We start from the raw sequence: 14,909 nt of genomic DNA on the forward strand, positions 1-14,909 counted from the left end.
TCAAAACTTTAATCTCCTAACTTGGTGTTGAACATTCGATTATTAATCCATCCTAATAGAATAGAAGAAGGGGTTATGATGCAAGCTAAAATCTGAATGTTGTAGTTATATCTGGCATTATCGTGGTAGTTTTTGAACTTCACTCTTACCTATTGACTTTAAAATAGAAGTGAATGTTCAGGAAAAAGTGTCAGAGGAAACGTTTGTTTTGTTTTGTAGTTTGGCGAAATTTGGACTACTACCCCAATTATCAGGACAAGGCCATAAACAGCCAGACCTGAATATAATTTATCAGTAGCAGGACTTGGTTTCAATAAAGAATGAAGTTTAATGGCCATCCAAGAGCAGCAAAGATAAATACACCCTATTGTCCCTGCCTCTCACACTACCAAAGGAGCACTCAGCTCCTTTGCACAACCTCTTAATACTTCCCTCCAACACTTCCTACACCTCAATTACAGAGACACCATAAAACTCATTGCCTTCTCAAATAATCTATTATGTGCCATCACACACATTTTCCTTTATACTGTACACCTCCATACTCTATCCAATCATGTTTTTGTTATTGTATGTTCGATGCATGTCATACTCATTCACATTACAAAGCTTTCCAACATGTGTTCTCTTACACATTGTCCTTTAAGGATACAGCACATAACAGCAGACAATGGAACAGTTTAGAGTCCTCAATACACTGCCATTGCACAGGCAAACCAAGAAGATCACTGTCCCAGCAGAAACCCAACAGCATGTCTGAATGTTATTTGTATTCCTTCATTGACTCACATACAACAAGCTAACCGACCTCAGCTTACATTTTTCAGATCAGGGTTGAACCTTCCTTTGAAGTCTTACATCTTCTTTGTATCTTTGCTCTAGGTCTTACAATGAACTATGAGAGGAAAATTGCAGTCTCGCATAGAAAGCTGTGAGATATCAGAAATCGTTCCAAGCGAGTTTACCACTTTGGCTGAGAGTGTGAAGGAGTCTGCACCCAATCCTTGTAGAATCATCTTAAAAGCAATACCACTTTAGTCTGCCTTGCAGATTTTGGTGGCCTCCCAGGACACTGTAATGGCACCTTTACAGCCAGAAGGTCTATGCTATTAGAGTAATTGATTCATAGAATCCTACAGCATGGAGACACGCCCTTTGGCCCAAGCTGGTCCATGCCAATCAAAATGTCTGTCCACGCTTACACCATTTCCCTGCACTTGGCTCATATTCTTCTAAACTTTTCTTATGGTGGGTGGCACGGTGGCACAGTGGTTAGCACTGCTGCCTCACAGCGCCAGAGACCCGGGTTCAATTCCCGCCTCGGGCGACTGACTGTGTGGAGTTTGCACGTTCTCCCCGTGTCTGCGTGGGTTTCCTCCGGGTGGTCCGGTTTCCTCCCACAGTCCAAAGATGTGCAGGTCAGGTGAATTGGCCATGCTAAATTGCCCATAGTGTTAGGTAAGGAGTAAAGGTAGGGGTATGGGTGGGTTGCGCTTCGGCGGGGCGGTGTGGACTTGTTGGGCCGAAGGGCCTGTTTCCACACTGTAAGTAATCTAATCTAATCTATCCATGTATTTTTCCAATGCCTTTTAAATTTTGTTAATGTACCCACCTCAACCACCTCTGCTGGCAGCTCATACCATATGTGTACCACCCTCTGTGCTGCTCAGGTTCCCTTTTGTTCTTTTCCTTCTAGCCTTAAACTGATGCCCTCTAGTCCTTGATTTCCCAACTCTGGGAAAAGGACTGAGTGCATTCACCTTATCCATGCCCCTCATAATCTTCTACATCTCTGTAAGGTCCCTCTTTCAGTCTGCTACGCTCTAAAGAAAAAGTCCTATTTTGTCCAACTTTTTCCTATAACTAGACAGGCAACAGGCAACATCCTTGTAAATTTCTTCTGCATACTTTCCAGTTTATTAACATCCTTCCTATAGCAGCTTGACCAAAACTGAACACAATACTCAAGTGCAGCCTCACCAACGTCCTGTATAACTGCAACATAACTTCCCAACTTCTATACTCAATGCCCTGACTGATGAAGGCCAATGTGCCAAAAGCCTTCTTTACTGTCCTGTCTACCTGTGACTCTACCTTCAGAGAACTGTGAACCTGAACTCCAAGATCCCTCTCTTCCACTACACTCCTTAAGGCCCTACTATTTACCATGAAACTCCGATCTTGATTTCATTTTCCAAAATGCAATATATTTTATAACTTTAATGGAAGCTCAAATCTCTGCCATGTAGATTTTAAATGCCATATTGGAAATAAGATGAATTAAGTAGATGGGTTTGCAAGCAGTTAGTTTAGTTTACTGGAATCCGTCCTCCCGTGGATCATTGGAAGTGATGATGCCCAGCTTTTAAGAAAGTGGCAGTGGCCTGCTGCAAGAAGCTAGCAGGCATCTCTTAGGCAGTCTGCACATTTCCCCCTTCCCATCTCTCACAATTAAGAGCCACCATGGTATTAGCAAGCCAGCTGGGCCACACTGCCACAATCTTCTTTGTTCTTCTTAGGCAGTTCTTCAAAATCAAGGATGATCTTCTTCTACTCTAGTGTTGTGGATCCTGAGGTGTAGTTCAATGATGGATCTGCACACTTTGCCACAGGTTGTGTCAATGGTATTTAGGTATAGCAGAACAGGAGTAAGTCTTCAATTTAAGGAAGGGGAACAGTGGGTGCCTTTATCACAGTGATTTATACATTGCTATGATCTGTGCAGGAAATATGTAGAAAGTCAGAACCTCTATTTTATCTCCCCTTTTAATTTTGTTCTTTTGTTTTCTAACAGGTTAGTGGCTATGGTAGTTCAATAAAGCGGCTAAACTTAAAAGTGAGTGAATGCCCAGGTGTGTTGGAAAGGCAACATGAATCTACTGACTTTTCTACATTTAACTAGCATTACATTAACTCACGTCTGCAATTACCATACAAAAAGAGACAACTAAGTGAATCTTTAAACTTGGATTCTAGCTTTAACTGCCAATGCTTAAGCTTGCCAAGTTGTCTGAATCACACCTAATTGAAGGAAAGAAGGTAAATTCACAGCAAATCGGCAACATATTCTACTTGTAATGAGTGGAAGTGATTGTAAAGGCTGACAATGATCAATCTGCGGATAAAAGTGAAAATTTTGAAATTGAATGAATGGGGAGCTAAAATAGTTGGCAAGGATGGCAGTGAAAGTTTGTTCTATGCAGAAAATAAGTTCAGCAAATTGGTGTTAGGAGAACCTTTCAGAAATATGGTCAAAATAATTTAAAATGATCTCCTGAGCACTTTTCCACCCGATTTTTCAAGTAGCCTGTCACATTGGATTATGATACATCTTCCAAATCCCCACCAACCACAATTATCCTCAGGCTTTTTTTCATCATTTTCACACAAAACATTTTGCACGTTTTAATTAATCTATTCACACTTCTTACAAAATGTCTAATCAGCTTACCTAACTGGTAATGTACATTTTTTGGTATTTTAAGTGCATTCCATTTCTTTCCAGCTGATTGGAAAGTCAAATTTTGACAGTCAATCTTTTGAAGTTTACCCTTTTAAAGTCATATTTATTCTTATATTTTTCAAAGCAGATGCTGTTTGTTTAAAATTCTTAAATGTAGTTGCGTTAGTCTGGAAGCTATTGTTAGCATAATATTTGAAGTTTAGTTATCTGTTACTAACTTCTGTGGAAGAAATCTCATTGTCCTTTAACTAATGGCATTGGTCTGGTCAGCAGACCATATGCGAACCATGCAATTCCTCGGGTGCCAATGGAATATTAGACTAACTCAGAAACTGCTAAGCACCTAAATGATCTGCCACAATTCTATACTCCTAAGTGTGTTCCAATATGTTTGAAAAAGAAGGCCCAACAAAAACCATTTAAATGACAAAAAGGTGGAAGTATTTATCCATAAGGTGTGTAAGAGGGAGTTGATTCTGTCAAGTATAGAAAGACATCTTGCTCAATATCAAATGGTTCAGCAAGCACTGAAGCAAATCTTAGACATGAGAAGTATTGTTTACAGAATCCAATTGTCTGGATGCTGGCCAAAAATAGAACTGAGATGAAAGCTGCTTAGGAACAGCAGTAACTGAATCTATGAAGCGTCAGTAAGTGAGAAAGGTCAAATGTAAAAGATCATACTTTACACACACATATCCAAAGAGCAGTGCCTCCGGATGCTGCATTTCCATGTATAAGGAGATCTCAGCAATCTCCTGTAATAGGATTAGATGCCTACTCGGCCAGGCTAAGCAAGTTTATCAGAACTTCTGTGAAAAAAATTAGATAGGCTTCCCAGTTCCTAAAACAATCAGGTAGACAGTTTATCTTGTATATTAAAATGAAACCTGAGAGTTAATACTTTGCAGATCTCAAATTCAAAATGAACTTGTGAGCTTTCCATCACCTGAATCGCGCCCAGAATTAATCTCTTATCTAGTTTCAAAGTGACAGAAACTTAAGGCATGAATTCTCAGAGTTCACAGCTGCCAGTGACCACCTCCACATGACTCAGTGGATAGAGGGAGGAAGCGTTTAGTTGGAATAGATGTCTCTCTTTTGGGGTGACATCACATCTGAGCTGAGAAGAAACTTACACAAGTGCAGGTAGGTGGTCCAGTAAAACAGATGTATATGGCTGTCAGATACAGAAACATCATAAGAATTAATCCAGAAGTGATACTGGCCATCAGAATTCAAAATAATTGTTATCACTAAAATCATGGCCATACTTAGAAATTCATATATCATAGACAGTAAGGAAATGAATTGTAATTTGTGGTGTAAAACCTTTGTGATTTTTTTTCTACAATGTTAAAAAGGTCACAAAACAAAATTAATGGAGCATGAAGCAGACAATACTGAACTGGAGACCGAGGAGTGAGGGGTGGAGCTTTGTGTTTTTTGGTGGGATGGGTGAGAGAAATGTAGAATGGTGGCAGAAAGAAACAGGAGAAAGTAGTCCAGTGTCACTCCTGCTTTGTCAGGCATCTGAAGAATTGCTTCAAAAAACACTCATATTTTTGACTGCTGCACAGATGTATGTGTAAAAATTTAAGAGTTTCCTGGATGTGTAATGATAAAATAACATATTTTTCTTCACGCAGGCCATTATAGTATTGTTAAAGACTTGAACGCCTACGTACGGTAAAATACTTGTATTTATACAGCTCTCTTGGCTTCCACTGTGTGTGTCAAAATGCTTTACAGCTCATGAATATTATTCCAATTTACTGCTCCTCGGATGCTGCCTGAGCTGCTGTGCTCTTCCAGCACCACTAATCCAGAAACTATTAAACTGTAATCATGCTACAAGGTATGTAACACGATTTTAAAATCATTTGAGAGTTTGAAGTTTTGAATTTGAACCAGTTGCATGTGGGCTTTTATAATGTCTGAAAGAGTTTAATTATTAAGTTGTAAGTATTTCCGTAGCCATGATGCTTTTTTTTGAAAAAAAGTGAGAAAGGGGTTATTATTGAGGTGAGTTTGGTAAGATAGGGTGAGAGAACTTGTTTATAACATTCTTTAAAAAAGATAATTTCAGCCCATAGTGTATAGCTTCAAAACAGCAGCAAATTGTCAATATAGTGCCTTTGATTCAATAAATTTTGAGGTAATTCACAAGAGCATTATGAAAGAATATATGATGTAGAATCACATGAGAAGATGAGATCAGATGATAATAAAGCTTTTCAGAGTTAGATTTCAGTCAGTGTGTCAGGGAAAGAAAATAAGGGGAGGGAGTTGAATTCAAAAGCAACTAATGGCACCTCTATGGCATACCTCACATCTGATTTTTATCCCACCTTAAAACAACTCGCCACTCAGCGGTTATCTCAAAATCCACCTGCATCCCTAATGTCCACTCCACTATTTAAAACCTGGTGTGCATTCAGAGAAACACTGTCAGTCAGAGCTATCCTGCATGGTTCCTGATACTTGTCCTGGGCGTGACACAGAGAGAAATCAGCTTCCTGCTTTGTGGGCAGAGTCTTGGAGATCCTGTTGGAAGGTGTGGTGCTGATGTGGGATGACTTCTTCTCCAAGACCAGCAATGCATCCACAATACCAAACCATGCCAATCTGATCCAAGGTTGCCACCCAGGTTAAAATGGTGTCAGACATCTGAAGGAAAGTACTATAAGAGGAAGGTTAAAGAACTTGTCCACTGTGCCAAAGTAAGTGCCACGATCTTCTCTCTGCTACTTCACACGCCCAGCAAGGCTCATGTTCTAACACTCAGATTATCACATACAACATCTTTCCACACTCACTCTTACATATCCCAACTCCCATAACCACTATCTTTGCATGTCATCTCCACTGCCTATTCACTTGCTCAGGACACATCCCATGTACATCAACAGAATCAAGGCACCTACTTTCACCATAATAGCTGCATCTGTCTCATTCCAGGATTAATGTGTATCCTAGTGTATTAGATTTGTCACATGTCTATTTAATCCTGTTCTTACACAGAAGACAATGGTGGGAAGCTTCAGCTAGCACCAGAGTATAAACCTGGCTTCATGGCAGGATATCAATTTGAAACTGCTTAATTACAATTAGTTTCAAATGAGGAAATGCTAAAAAAAAAACCTCTTTTTGTAACACATCAATATCACACATGTGACAAACTGAAAATCTATTTCGATTTCAAACTGGTGGATCAATTTATTTGTGGGCGAATAATGGAGATAATATGCGCAATTTTGAGTATGATTTGACACATAAAATTGGTTGTACTGTGGTCCAGTTAAACTTTCAATATCATGGCTGTGAATGTGATGCAAAGATGTTATGACACTACAGCAAGACTCGCAAGTGAGTGCTTAGGTTTTTCATTTAGAGTATAACAAAAGGCACATCATGTTTAAATAATGAAGGAGTTGTCAGCATTTCATGTTTGGGGTTGAAAACATACAGCAGCTGTTACAAGTTATCAAAGAAATATTCAAGAATCAACATAAATTTATTTTGAAAACCTCCCCTTCAATTTTGACTTCAACTATCTCTACTGCAATTACTGAAGGCAGGCTGCCCAATTAATCTTTACTCATTAATGTTTTGAATATAAATATTTATACATCCATGGGCTTTAAGAAAATAATGTATATTCTTGTCAGACTCCTTAAAGGAAGCCTCACTGCATACATTCTGAAGTAATATGGAATCATTTTATATCGTTTTGTTCAGCAGCTGTGGGCATCACTGGTTTGGCCTGCATTGTCAATCCCTAATTGTCCTGAGTAGGTGGTGGTGAGCCATTATCTTGAATCACTGCAATCCATGCAGTAAGTGCTCCGTGAATACTATTAATGAGGGGGTTCCAGGAATTTGACCTAGCCACAGTGAAAGAATGACAATATAATTCCAAGTCAGGATGCTATGTGCCTTGGAGGGGAGTTTGCAGAAAGTGGTAGAGCAATGCATCTTCTGCCTTTGTTCTTCTAAATGGTACCAGTTGTAGGTTTCGAAGGTACAATTTAAGGAAGCTTGAGAGGTTGCTATGGATCATCTTGTAACTTGGTACACACTGCTGTCAATATCACTGATGTTGAGCATCTTGAGTGACATTGGAGCTGCACCCATCCAGGCTACCATATTCAATTGATGACATTGGAGCAGAACATTGACTGCTTGTTGATTAATCAGGGCAACCTTTTTTTGTTGACATTGCAATAATGAGGTAAAATAGAATAGGCAAATGGAAAAACTTTTGTATTCATTCCTGAGATGTGAGCATCGCTGCTAGGCCAGCATTTATTGTCCACCCCTAGTTGCCCTTTGGTAAGCTGCTTCTTGCTGCAGTTCACGTGCTGGGTTGACCAACAATATTATTGGGGAGGGAATTCCATGATTTTGACCCAGTGACAGTGAAGGAATAGCAATATATTTCCATGTCTGGAACTGAATGGATTGGAACGGAAGGGAACGGAATGGAATGGAATGGAATGGAATGGAATTTATTGTCATGTGTACCAAGATCATAGTAAAAAGCTTTGTCTGGCATGCAATACAGGCAAATAACATAGTAAAGGAGCATAGATAGTAAATAATAGGTAAACAGTGGCAAATGAATGTTAAGAGTTTGTGAGTCCATTCAGTATTCTAACAACAATAGGATAAAAACTATTACGAAACCGGCTGGTGCGTGTATTCAGGCTTCTGTACATTCTCCCCGATGGTAGAGGTTGTAGAAAAACATTGCCAGGGAGGGTTGGCCTTTATGAATGCTGGCGGCCTTTTCTTGACAGCGGGCCTGGTAGATGGATTCAAAAATGGGAGGTTGGCCTTTGTGCCTGTCCAGACCGGGTTCACCACTCCCTGTAATCATCTCCGATCTTGAATGCTACAGTTTGCCATTCCAGGTAGTGATACATCCAGACAGAATGCTCTCAATGGCGAACCTATAAAAGCTGGCAAGGGTATTCGCCGTCATGCCAAATCTCCTCAGCTGCCTGAGGAAGAAGAGATGTTGGGCCTTTGTAACCAATGAGGAGAAAGTGAGGTCTGCAGATGCTGGAGATCAGAGCTGAAAATGTGTTGCTGGAACAGCGCAGCAGGTCAGGCAGCATCCAGGGAACAGGAGAATCAACATTTCGGGCATAAGCCCTTCTTCAGGAATGAGGAAAGTTTGTCCAGCAGGCTAAGATAAAAGGTAGGGAGGAGAGACTTGGGGGAGGGGCGTTAGAAATGCGATAGGTGGAAAGAGGTCAAGGTGAGGGTGATAGGTCAGAGTGGGGTGGGGGCGGAGAGGTCAGGAAGAAGATTGCAGGTTAGGAAGGCGGTGCTGAGTTCGAGGGATTTGACTGAGACAGGGTGGGGGGAGGGGAAATGAGGAAACTGGTGAAATCCGAGTTCATCCCTTGTGGTTGGAGGGTTCCTAGGCGGAAAATGAGGCGCTCTTCCTCCAACCATCGTGTTGTTGTGGTCTGGCGATGGAGGAGTCCAAAGACTTGCATATCCTTGGTGGAGTGGGAGGGGGAGTTGAAGTGTTGAGCCACAGGGTGGTTGGGTTGGTTGGTCCGGGTGTCCCAGAGGTGTTCTCTGAAACGCTCCGCAAGTAGGCGGCCTGTCTCCCCAATATAGAGGAGGCCACATCGGGTGCAACGGATGCAATAGATGATGTGTGTGGAGGTGCAGGTGAATTTGTGGCGGATATAGAAGTTTCCTTTGGGGCCTTGGAGGGAAGTGAGGGGGAGGCGTGGGCGCAAGTCTTGCACCTCCTGCGGTTGCAGGGGAAGGGGCCGGGAGTGGAGGTTGGGTTGGTGGGGGGTGTGGACCTGACGAGGGAGTCATGGAGGGAGTGGTCTTTACGGAACGCTGATAGGGGAGGGGAGGGAAATATATCCTTGGTGGTGGGGTCCGTTTGGAGGTGGTGGAAATGACGGCAGATGATACGCTGTACATGGAGATTGGTGGGGTGGGAGGTGAGGACCAGTGGGGTTCTGTCCTGGTGGCGGTTGGAGGGGCGGGGCTCAAGGGCGGAGGAGCGGGAAGTGGAAGAGATGCGGTGGAGGGCATCGTCGACCACGTCGGGGAGGAAATTGCGGTCCTTGAAGAAGGAGGCCATCTGGGTTGTACGTTTTTGGAACTGGTCCTCCTGGGAGCAGATGCGGCAGAGACGAAGGAATTGGGAGAATGGGATGGCGTTTTTACAGGGGGCAGGGTGGGAGGAGGTGTAGTCCAGGTAGCTGTGGGAGTCGGTCTGTTTATAGTAGATGTCCGTGTTGATTCGGTCGCCTGAGATAGAAATAGAAAGGTCGAGGAAGGGGAGGGAGGAATCTGAGACAGTCCAGGTGAATTTGAGGTCGGGGTGGAAGGTGTTGGTGAAGTGGATGAACTGTTCAACCTCCTCGTGGGAGCACGAGGCGGAGCCGATACAGTCATCGATGTAGCGGAGGAAAAGGTGGGGAGTGGGGCCAGCGTAGTTGCGGAAGATGGACTGTTCCACATATCCCACGAAGAGGCAGGCATAGCTGGGGCCCATGCGGGTGCCCATGGCTACTCCTTTGGTTTGGAGGAAGTGGGAGGATTGGAAAGAGAAGTTGTTCAGGGTGAGGACCAGTTCAGTCAGTCGAAGGACGGTGTCAGTGGAAGGGTACTGATTGGTACGGTGGGAAAGGAAGAAGCGGAGGGCTTTGAGTCCTTTGTGATGGGGGATGGAGGTGTACAGGGACTGGATGTCCATGGTGAAGATAAGGCGTTGGGGACCGGGGAAGCGAAAATCATGGAGGAGGTGGAGGGCGTAGTGGTGTCCCGAATGTAGGTGGGGAGTTCTTGGACTAAGGGGGACAGGACAGTGTCGAGGTATGCAGAGATGAGTTCGGTGGGGCAGGAGCAGGCTGAGACAATGGGTCGGCCGGGGCAGTCAGGTTTGTGGATTTTGGGCAGGAGTTAGAAGTGGGAGGTGCGGGGTTGTGGGACTATGAGGTTGGAGGTGGTGGATGGGAGATTCCCTGAGGTGATGAGGTTATGGATGGTCTGGGAGATGATGGTTTGGTGGTGGGGGGTGGGGTCATGGTCAAGGGGGCAGTAGGAGGCGGTATCTGCGAGCTGGCATTTGGCCTCAGCGGTGTAAAGGTCGGTGCGCCAAACTACTACCACGCCCCCCTTGTCTGCTGGTTTGATAGTGAGGTTGGGGTTGCAATGGAGGGAGTGGAGGGCTGCGCGTTCCAAGGGCGAGAGGTTGGAGTGGGGGAGTTCAGGTGGTGGTTAATATCGCGGCGGCAGTTGGCTATGAAGAGGTCGAGGGCAGGTAGGAGGCCAGCACGGGGTGTCCAGGTGAATGAGGTATGTTGGAGGCGGGAGAAGGGGTCGTCAGAGGGTGGGCGAGAGTCTTGGTTGAAGAAGTAGGCGCGGAGGTGAAGGCGGCGGAAGAATTGTTCGATGTCACGCCGCGTGTTGAACTCATTAATCCGAGAGCGTAGGGGAATGGTGAGGCCTCTGCTGAGGACTGATCTTTCATCCTCAGAGAGGGGTAGGTCTGGAGGGATGGTGAAACTCGGCAGGGCTGGGAGCTAGGACCTGGTGTGGGGCTGGAGCTGGGTGTGGGGGCGGGGTTAGGCCTGGGGGCGGGGAGGCCTTCCTAACCTGCAATCTTCTTCCTGACCTCTCCGCCCCCACCCCACTCTGACCTATCACCCTCACCTTGACCTCTTTCCACCTATCGCATTTCCAACACCCCTCCCCCAAGTCCATCCTCCCTACCTTTTATCTTAGCCTGCTGGACACACTTTCCTCATTCCTGAAGAAGGGCTTATGCCCGAAACGTCGATTCTCCTGTTCCCTGGATGCTGCCTGACCTGCTGCGCTGTTCCAGCAACACATTTTCAGCTTTGTAACCAATGCATCCACATGAAGAGTCCAAGAAAGATTGTTGTGGATGACCACTCCCAGGAGCTTGACACTCTCCACTCGTTCTACCTCTATGCTGTTAATGTGTAGGGGGGCAAAACCAAATAATGGTTTTGCCAGCATTGAGAGCTAGGTTGTTCTCAGTGCACCATTTTTCAGGTCTTCCACCTCCCGTCGGTAGTCTGTTTCATAGCCATCTCAGATTCGACCCACTATGGTGGTGTCATGAGCAAACTTGTAAATGACATTAGTCTGGTATTTGGCAACACTGTCATGTGTGTACAGTGAGTACAGTAGGGGCTGAATACACACCCGGTGGGGGGGGGGCTCTAGTTTTGAGTGTAAGTGAAGATGAAATGTTGTCCCCAATCTTCACTGATTGTGGCCTGTGGATCAGGAAACTGAGAATCCAGTTACAGAGAGTGGGGCTTAGTTTGAGATCACAATCAGTCTCGAGGGAATAATAGTGTTGAAGACTGAACTGTAGTCAATGAGTAGGCTTCTTACGTAGCTGTTCTTGGAGTCAAGATGTTTTAGGGAGGAGTGAAGGGCAAATGATATGGCATCTGACGTGGATCTGTTGGTCCGATAGGCAAATTGGAGTAGGTCAAGAGTAGTGGGGAGACTGTAGTTGATTAATGCCATGACCAGCCTTTTAAAGCACTTCATGACCACCAAGGTTAGGGCCACTAGGGGGTAGTCATGATGCATGAGCCTTCGTAGATGCAGGGATGATGTTGGCGCTCTTGAAACAGGCATGGACAGTGGCCTGCTGCAGGGAGGGGTTGAAGATGTCTGAGAAGACCTCTGCCAGTTGATCTGTGCATGCTCTGAGTACACAGCTTGGTATTTCATCTGGTCCAATCGCTTTCCTTGGATTCACACTAAGGAAAACTGATCTGACCACTGATGCAGTGACTGTTGGGATAGGTTCGTCAGCACTTGTCAAAATAGGTGTTACCTCTCCGCTGAAATTCTGCTCAAAGCGAGCATAGAAGGCGTTGAGATGATCTGGAAGGGATATGTCATTGTCTGCTATCTTGCACTGTCTCTTTTTAGAACTTGTGATGTCATTCAGTCCTTGCCATAGTCGCTGTGTGTCTGTCTGGGTCTCTAGTTTGGATCAGTATTGGTCCAAGGCTATCTGATTGGCTCTGCGAAGATCATACTTGGATTTCTTATATTTAAGTGGGTCTCCAGATCTGAAGGCCTCACACCTGGTTCTGTATGTCTTGATTCATCCACAATTTCCTGTTGGGGAACACCTGGATTGACTTCCTCGGTATGCAGTCCTCCACACACTTGCTGATAAAGTCTGTGATGGTGGCGGTGTACTTGTCCAAGGAACCTAAGGAATCTGTTTGGACATGGCCCAGTCAGGCGATTCCAGGAAGCACCGGAGTTCATCCTCTGCCTCCTCCTCCTGGACCTGTATCCACGATGGGGTCTCCTGCTTGAGCCTTTGCCTGTAAGCTGGGAGAAGAAACACGGCACTGTGGTCAGAGTTCCCAAAATGAGGGCGGCGAATGGAGCAGTAGACATCTTTCACAGTGGTGTAGCAGTGGTCTAAAATGTTCAGGCCCCTAGTGGGGCAGGTAATGCTCTGTTGGTACTTGGGCAACACCTTCCTCAGATTGGCTTGATTGAAATTGCCAGTCACAATAATCAGGGCCTCAGGGTGTTCCGTCTCCAGGGTGTTGGTGGTGGAGTACAGCACATCCAGAGTTTCCTCAACCTTAGTTTGTGGCGTATGTACACAGCAGTTAGTATAGCAGCTGTAAATTCCCGTGGTAGATAGAAGGGTCGGCATTTAATGGTGAAGAATTCAAGGTTTGGGAATGGTGGGTGATTTGGAAGGGTACATGCAAGTGGTGGTGTTACCATTTATCTGCTGCTCTTTTCCTTCTAGGTGGAAATGCTCATGGATCTGGAAGGTGTTGTTTAAGGATCTTTGGTGATTTTCTGCAGTATATGTTTTTGAATTGAATTGAATGAGCATTGGTGGTGCGAGAAGTGTATGTTTGTGGATGTGGTGCCAATCAAGTGGGTTGCTTTGTCCTGAATGGTGTCAAGCTTCTTGAGTTTTGTTGGAATTACACCCATTCAACCAAGTATGAAGTATTCTATCCTGAGCTGAAAATGTGTTGCTGGAAAAGCGCAGCAGGTCAGGCAGCATCCAGGGAACAGGAGAATCGACGTTTAGGGCATAAGCCCTTCTTCAAGAATGAGGAAAGTTTGTCCAGCAGGCTGGACAAATTTTCCTCATTCCTGAAGAAGGGCTCTGATCTCCAGCATCTGCAGTCCTCACTTTCTCCTTGAAGTATTCTATCACCATTTCTGACTTGTGCCTTGTAGATGGTGGGGGTCAAGAGTGTCATGCCGGAAAAGCACAGCAGGTCAGGCAGCATCAGAGAAGCAGGAAAATCAACATTTCAGGCTAAAGCCCTTCATCAGAAATGAGGCTGTGAGCTTCGGGGGTGGAGACATAAATGGGTGGAGGATAAAGCTGGGGGGAGGGTAGTTGAGAGTGCAATAGGTGTATGGAGGGGGGGGGTAAAGGTGATAGATCGGGGAGAGGATGAAGACAGACAGATGGGACAGGCCTTAAGGCAGTGCTGAGCTGGAAGCTTGGAACTGGGATAAGGTTGGGGGGGAAGGGAAATGTGGAAACTGGTGAAATCCACATTGGTGTCATGGGGTTGGAGGGTTCCGAGGTAGAAGATGAGGCGTTCTTACTCCAGGCGCCGGGTGGTAAGGGGTTGGCAATGGAGGAGGCCCAGGATCTGCATGTCTTCGGCAGACTGGAATGGGGGATTAAAGTGTTCGGCCACAGGATGGTGAGATTGATTGGTGCAGGTGTCCCAGAGCTGTTCTCTGAAGCACTCTGCAAGTAGGCATCCAGTCTCCCCAATGTAGAGGAAACCGCATCGGGACCAATGGATACAGTAAACAATATGTATGGAAGTGCAGGTGAAACTTTGATGGATGTGGAAGTCTCCTTTGGAGCCTTGAACGGAGATAAGGGGGGAGGTGTGGGCACAGGTTTTGCAATTCCTACAGTGGCAGGGGAAGGTGCCAGGAGGGGATGGTGGGTTTTGGATGGCGTGGACCTGATGAGGTAGTCATGGAGGGAACGGTCTTCACGGAAAGCGGACGGGGGTGGGGAGGGAAATATATCCCTGATGGTGGGGTCTGTTTGGAGGTGGCAGAAATGGTAGAGGATGATGCAATGTATACCAAGGTTGATGAGGTGGAAGGTGAGGACGAGAGGTGTTCTATACTTGCTGCGGTTGGAGGGGTGGGGTTCAAGGGCAGAGGTGCAGGATGTGGATGAGATGAGCTGGAGGGCATCATCAACCACGTGGAGGGGAAATTGCGGTTTTTAAAGAAGGAGGCCATCTGGTGTGTTCTGTGGTAGAACTGGTCCTCCTGGGAGTAGATGTGGTGGAGGCGGAAACATCGGGAGTAAGGGACAGCATTTTTGCAGGAGGTAGGGTGGGAAGAGGTGTAATCCAGGTAGCTGTGGGAGTCAGTGGGTCAG

General features: G+C 45.3%; 1 protein-coding gene across 4 annotated transcripts in view; it reads right to left on the reverse strand.

The window, feature by feature from the left end:
* Positions 1–14,909, reverse strand: part of LOC122550573 (ferroxidase HEPHL1) — a 141,941-nt gene that overhangs the window by 111,423 nt on the left and 15,609 nt on the right. The gene's annotated exons all lie outside the window — the stretch shown is intronic.

This window comes from Chiloscyllium plagiosum, unplaced genomic scaffold, assembly GCF_037043375.1.
Source record: "Chiloscyllium plagiosum isolate Xiang-an unplaced genomic scaffold, Cpla_swu_hap1 HiC_scaffold_6, whole genome shotgun sequence".
NCBI lineage: Eukaryota > Metazoa > Chordata > Chondrichthyes > Orectolobiformes > Hemiscylliidae > Chiloscyllium > Chiloscyllium plagiosum.